The sequence below is a fragment of the Anarrhichthys ocellatus genome, unplaced genomic scaffold, assembly GCF_004355925.1.
Source record: "Anarrhichthys ocellatus isolate YVR2014 unplaced genomic scaffold, GSC_Weel_1.0 scaffold17, whole genome shotgun sequence".
In the NCBI taxonomy this organism is placed as follows: Eukaryota; Metazoa; Chordata; class Actinopteri; order Perciformes; family Anarhichadidae; genus Anarrhichthys; species Anarrhichthys ocellatus.
This window is the reverse complement of record NW_022280047.1, coordinates 2,670,183-2,677,608: the sequence shown is the minus strand read 5'-3', so window position 1 is coordinate 2,677,608 and position 7,426 is coordinate 2,670,183.

Genomic DNA, 7,426 nt, shown 5'->3' with positions numbered 1-7,426 from the left:
CTTAACTCTGAACAAGGAGAAAGGTTTGCTCTGAGGTAGATTGTCTTCTGAACGACTCCTCCAAGAGTGAGCTCTTCAACCTCTGAAAAATTGGGGAAGGCACATAAAAATAATAACTGACTCCTCTTGTGAAGTCGGGCACATGAGGCGAGAAAGAAAGAAAAAACTTGAAGTGCTGTGACCCTCCTGTTGTTCTCTGTTTCAGCACACAGCTACCTCAAGTGATGACTGACTCTGACCGTGTGAGCAGACTTTGTCATTTTGCCCAAAACAGATGTTCTAACAGAGACGAGCCACTTCTCCGTGACTCAAGTGTCAGCGATGGAAAAGCTATCCTTCCTAATTTCAGCTACTTTCTTCAGTCTTGCGTAAAAACCTTGACTGTAAAGGAGATGGGGCCAGAAATTTTGAATAATCGAGTCACACGCTTTGTGGTCACTATGGTAAATGAAAACAGTATTGAATGTGATCCTTATGAGTAACACTGGCATGTGTGCTGCCATTGTAAGGATTGCTTTTGTTTGAAAAAAAACTCTGGTGTACAGCTCTTTTTGAAGAACATGTTGTGTTAGTTCCATGACTAATGTACAGTGCAGTATTATTATGTGGTGAACACCGCGTTTTTGTTCCTGGGCCCTGGAATACACACACACACACACACACGTCATCTCAAATTATAAGAACTTTGCTTCCATAGTCATTAACACTAGCTCCAGAAAATCAGTTGGAGTACTAATATGAAGACATTTCACCTGTCGGCTTGAGAAAAATGGTGTTCCAGGTGGTCGATGTTGTGTAAAATGTTGTTAGTAAAAAAATGATTCTTCTCTAGGAGAAGGTTGTTATCGATTAATCACAGCTCTAAAAGGGATTATCCTAAGTATTTGTTTGATCAGAATGCAAGCTCATGAATCGCAATCTTCCAGCACTAACATCCAGAAAATCAGGACTTTACAGAATGTTTTGTATCAGTTAGGCCAGTTATTTTCATGTGCAGTTATTCTGCTGATTATTCTCACGCAATCGTTTTATTGTCAAGTCAAAATCACAGAAAAGGTCAGAGAGGACCTTGGCGTTTTGTGATCCTATTCTGTGCCACATTTTTTCCAATGACAGAGTTCCCCTTTTTCATGTCTCGTTAGTCAATTGACACCTTGAGCTGCTGTCTTACCACTATATATATAATAGACTGAACTTTTGAACCCACGTTTGTTTGAGCTTTTCCACTCAAATGAGCTTCATGTCTTAGTTTCAGCAGCTTTGAAGCCCACAGTCTGCTTCCTTTTCCCTGTTATTAACTTGGCTCCAGATTGTTGCTTCATGTCGCGGATCACATTCTTGCCTTTCTTGTTTCTCTTGTTGCTGTTAATTCTAGACAATCTTGTTCGTGTGGATAAATGGTGGGTATCGCGCTCCTCAAGATTTTACGGTATAATGAGATTTGGTTAAAGTTTGACAAACAAGCGGCCTATTAAACAAGGTCTTTTAATTTATTTTCTAATACGGTCTTGAAATTATGCACTTTATTTTGTATTCCTTTTATATTGTGATGTGGAATTAAACATGTGGACATATAGTTGTTGTTGTATCACTTTTCATATCTGTAAACATGAAAAGATATGTGGTCTATATCGTGAAGCTGTAAATTCAAGTCCATGCCATTGTTTCACGCAAACATGACCTTTTGCATGTCATCATATATTATCAACATAAAGCGGAAGTTCATAACATGAGCACCGTTTCCCACACTCTCTTTTTCCTGCTATGGTTCGGTGAGATCATCTCATGACCCCCATTAGCACAGAAGAACAGGCTTCTCCACAGTTTCTAGACAAATAACCACAAGTTTAACACTCTGGGGTAAGGTTACGTCAAATTTAGATTTTTCTAAATGTAAAAGCCTCTGGATCTTGATTGTGTGTCAAACAGCTAATGCCAGACACACAAAAAATCTGAGTCTTAGTCTGAGGAGGAACAAAATCTGGGTCTCAGGAAGTAGACCTGGCCCGAGAGAGCTTCTCTCCTCAAACAATAAACACAACCTAGGCTCCAATTCATTGCAATTAAGCTTAAACAAGCAATGCAGTGGCTTAGACAAACACATTGCAAGAGCAGTGTCAGAGTGTCCTCCAGACTCTGTGAACAACACACATTAATTGAATGAAAATGTGATTGTACAGTAGCGGGGACCCAATGATCCGTGGAACAAGCCCTCCACTGACCTCAGCTCTTAGAAGCAAGTCTTTTCTTTCAATCAGCGATAAATTAGGATTATTTCTGTTGGAAATGTTAAGGATAGAGGTGGCGATGCAGAGAATCCTGAATCATAAACAAGTTGACAGGAACGTCGTCACGACGCTGGAGGAAACCTGTGAAGCTGCTCTCCATCGTCAGGGTCTTTCAGTGACTCCCTGCACCCTGTCCCCTCATGTGCTCACTGACAAACAGCAGAAAACACCTGCTGCTCCTCCACGTCTGCTGTCACACTCGGTTGAAGAGAACACTAGACAATCCCAGTCTGGAAATGCGCTAGAACCAAAGCAGAACTGATGCAGGAGCTGATAAATGGCATGCTAAACGGTGGTAGACAAGTCATGTGCGTCTTCCATCAGGTGATAAAAAAAAGGAAATGTGACTAGGAGAAAACATGATTCTCTGGTGTGTGTTTGTCTCACATTAGTGCCAAGATCCTTCTTTGTCTGCACTACGATCATGGAGCAATATGATCGGAGTGATCTAATCAAAACAACAAGGCCTTGTTTCGTGAGAGCTTAACTGGTCATTTCACCCTCACACACCAAGTAGATGGTTCTGTTTTAACTTTCCCAGGATCTGACATTTATTCTGACAGTTTTGATTGGGACTATTTTTTCTGTTGAAAGTAGAACGGTAAAGGACACTGGTTCTGAGGTGTATCAAAATATCACCTGTCAACATTGAGAGTTTGGGCCATTTTGCTTCCAGAAGACATCTTCTTAGTTAGACTAGTGGAGAGAAAACATCCAAAATACACATTTAGGTGTTTATTTTACTATCCAATTGCGTCTGTACATTTCTCCCAATTTCACCAACAGTTAGCATTAGATAATATTTGCATATTTAAAGAGAAAATGTTGACCATTCTTATTTTTTGTCTCTTTTAAGCGACTTAAAGAAAACACACTAAATTGCTGGAGTGCAAGTAACCTCGGAGCAGGTACGGTTGTGTCTTTCCTGTGTGTATAATACTCTTTTGTTGCCATGTCTTATGATACACTTTATAGTTTCCATATTTTATTTTAATATCTAACTAACCAGGTGAGTCTAACTGTAGCTGGAAACCTGTTCTGCAAGGGAGGCCTTGCCAAGCTGCAGCAACAAATTACAAAAACACAGTCAAACACAACACTTTTTTTAATGTTAAAATCTCTGCTTTATAATCACATTTGAATCTATTCACATCTTTACTTATCATTAGTTATCTGTAGCTCAGTGCAGCCTGGCCGTGTGTTCGGTCTGGTACGGGACGGCAATGCGAACAGCTCCAGGCAAGGAATTAGTCACCCTGCTGACATCGTTAAATCCTACACAAATATACAGTGTGTAGAGCGACTTATTTCAAAGGTTTTAAAGCAGAATTTTGCACCAGCAAGTTCCCATGAAATCAGCAGCCAATGTGTGACTTTGATCTCCGCTGTTACATAACACCCAAGCAACTAGGAAAAACTTAACCACATGAGTTGACCTGTAAGACAGCAAGCCAATCAGACACAGATATATGGATCTTTAAACAAACTTATTGTACATGTATAAGCCTAATGTTTTTTTTTGCTTTGAGAGATTGTTGTAGGAGATAAAAGCGTTACTCTGATTTCATGAAAAGCATTGTAGCATATGGTGGTGGTTGAATTCAATATGTGTGTGGTTGTATTCATGAGGGCCACATCTATCAAAGTGTTCAGTCCACAGTAGGTCAAATCAGTTCACTGAATCAGTAAATTCATATCAGGTACATAACTCTCTCTCTTTTGTATTGTGTGTACAGACTATTACTTAGGAAAAAGGCCGTAGGAGTCCAAATGAAACAGTAACCATTGAAATCAATGGGCACTTGCTGTGCTCCTCCAATGCTTTCGGTTCAAATCTAACCAGTGATGTCAGTTATTTTTCATCCTGTTTATTTAATGTTTTCTGATGTTTTTCCTATGTGACAAACTTTATGAATACATTACACCTTGTTTTGTACAAAAAGTACAAGGAATTGTGTGCCAGACTGTTGTTTGGCCAAGCTCAGTAATTCCTGGAAGTTTCAGGAAATCGCAATTTATATTTTGGTATAAAGGTGCATAATATGAGTGTAGCGGCAATCTTCCGTCCGTCCGATAGTCCACATTACCACTACTGTTACAGTCTGGGTTTGGCAATAAGCTTGACGCGTAATGAATCTTCGTAGGCAGTAGCTTCATTTAAAAAGGTTTACTCAACAAAATAAGGTTACAATATACATTCTTTGCTCAACTTGTCACAGCGTTAGCACAACGGTCAAAAAACTATGTTGCTCCGCAGACTGAATAACCTCAACTGAGGGCTGTTGGCTGTGACGTAGTAAGTAATGCAACTAAAGGAGCATTTCCACATGTTTGTTACACAAATCACTTAAGACATCTTATCAAGTCTCATATGGCTCTTACAATGAGATTGTGAGCATTTCTATTGCCTTTCAATGGCTCTCAACATGGCAATGCATGCGCAGGCGGCTCACAGCGCTAACAATGCAAACTATGGCGAAAGTGCTGACAGAGCTAACAGTGCATCCCTGAGGGGGAACCGGAGGGTGGGTGGTACGCATCCACAACCATATCGTTAGTCAGGACAGTGTTAGCTGCTGTAACCGCCGTATGAGAGCAGTGCAGAGCAGCGGCCGTGAGCTAGCCAGCAGGGCACGCTCACACGCACGATACACTAAACGCATGCGCGCTGTTTCCTGTCTTTATGCAAAGCTAACTAGCTGCTGGCACTATAGCTCCAGACAGAAGAGATTTGTATTGATCTTCTCATCTAACTCACGGCAAGACAGTACCATTTCCCAAAATGTCAAGCTATTCCTTTAATATTCATTTAATGATGATGCAGCACAAATCGGTGAAAAAACAAAGACAGTCACTATAGTAATCATTCAATGCGGTCATAACAGCCACCTCATCAGACGGAGTAGAGTAGTTTTAAAGGTGTTGGTGTCAGCTTTGAGCAGTAAACATGATGGGAAATAGGGTAACCACATGGCTTCGGGTCCACAAGGAGATGTTCCAACGGTAAGTCACGTGCTCAAACATACGGGAATCCAGCAGCGTTTCCCAGCTTGCACCGCTGTCCCTGCCAACTCAGCTCCTTAGTAAGTAATTCTTGAAGCACTTAGCTTTTTTTTCTTTACAGCTGCCTAGTATAGGAATGTTTCTCCTTCTTTTTCTCTAATAATCATTATCCCCTGTGATCACCTAATACACAAAGGGTAGAATTCCCCCTCATCGCACTGATAATCATTCATTTAAACACAGGTTAATTTGTCGGCAGAGCTTCTCCAGATGCAGTCATTTGAGCTGCTGCTCTGCCTGGGAATCCGATTACTGCGCCTCACTCTGAGGTTTTCTAACAAATGGTTCACTGAAATAATGTTGATTTTATTAATGCTGCTTATAACCTGATTTGTTTTCAGATTTCAGCACCTCATAACTCAAACCCGGATGCTCTGCCAGGTGTGACTAATGTATGAAACCAATTCATTAATTACACGATGTACGAGCAGGGAAGCAAATATGGTTATGAATCATAGGGTATTTAAAAGCACGTGCTGCACTAAAATTATAATATACTACAAATCACTGGGTCAGAAAACGGCCGCAATGCTGGATTTACTTTACTCATTACTAATCAGTTTTTTAATCCAGTGTTAATGTCATTTTTTTACGACTGCTGGGTTTTGTTGTTTTTTTGAGCCAACAAACCTGAAAAACTTTCAAATGTATGTAAGTTGTGCAAAATGATGTGCCCATTAAAAACATAACATTGACATAACATTTAAAAAGAGTGTGGGAATGACCCAAAAGTAATCCAAAACACAACGCTAACACTGGGTCAAAGCCCATTGGTTCTGGATGGTTTTCTATGGGAACTGGGTAAAGCTATTGCTTTGCCTTGGTGCTATTGATTCAGAATGGGTCAATTTTGACTTTTTCCATCATACTGTGATTCATAAACCAAATTTGCCACAACTTTTAACCCTTGTAAGTGCACTCTTTTCCTGTCTGATACTGCTGCAAAGTTTTATGTGGGCTATTTGAAAACAGCCCGTATCTTGTCAGTTGGGCCTCTGAGCCGAGGGCATGCATGGGAACCTCTAGTCAACTAGAGAAACGTGATTTAGTGGAGGGGTCATTTAGGCTCCCAAGATAAAACTACAGGCTGTAAATCAGCTCTCTATGGCAACCTGAAATGTTTTATGAAGTCATTGACTTCAAACGAGCAAGGAATTAATGGGAACAGTATGTTTCAAAGCATTCAAATTAGCAGACTATTCTGAATATTAATCATAATTATTGTGTGTTGCATGTGTGTGTTTGCTTGTTTCCATCATAAAGAGGCCTTGCCTGCACAACTCAGGTTTCTCCCACGTGTGATGCTTGAGTTCAGTTCCTTGCACCTCACCAAAGGCTCATTCCCACCTGGACCGGGGCCACTAATTGTCGGTGGCGTGGATCCACATGAACGTAGGCGCTTTACCAGTGCTTTGCTGGGAACGGAGAACAAGTGCGCCTACATGCACACACTATACTGTATCAGATGTCGCCGCTGAGTGCACTTTCTGTAATCCAAAAAGTACCAAAAGACGTCACGATGTGAAGGAGAGCAGATGTGGAGCGAGGACATCTGTTTTGGATCCGTGTCTCTTTTGATGCCACCACCCCTGCAGCATTTGTGTTCTACACAGACTGACTGACATGCCCCAGGCTGGGCCGCGCTCTATGAAGAGGTACTAATTATCTCCCAGTTTTGAAATGACAACAAACAACTCCACTAATAAATCACCCTGAAAGTGTTCCATCAGATCGAAGTGTTTCTTCTATACTGTACATTTGCCAATTTAGATACTGCCCAGTGACGGATAACTGTATTCTGTTAACTGAAGCATTATTCTTGAGTAATATCTGAGATTTAAGTGTTGCTCCAACAGCTTGTGCAAATGTCCTACATATTGTTTTATCAGATTGTTTTGGGGAATAATGATCTGTTTATTCCACTTGCTTTATCACCTAAAGTGTCATTTCCAACCATTTAAGGTACACTGCAGGTGTTTAAAGAGCTAGTTTGGTTGAGATAGACCATGCTATTTGACTTTACTTGTGGAACAGTGTACAATACATTATTATTAGGATAGCAAAGACCTAATATA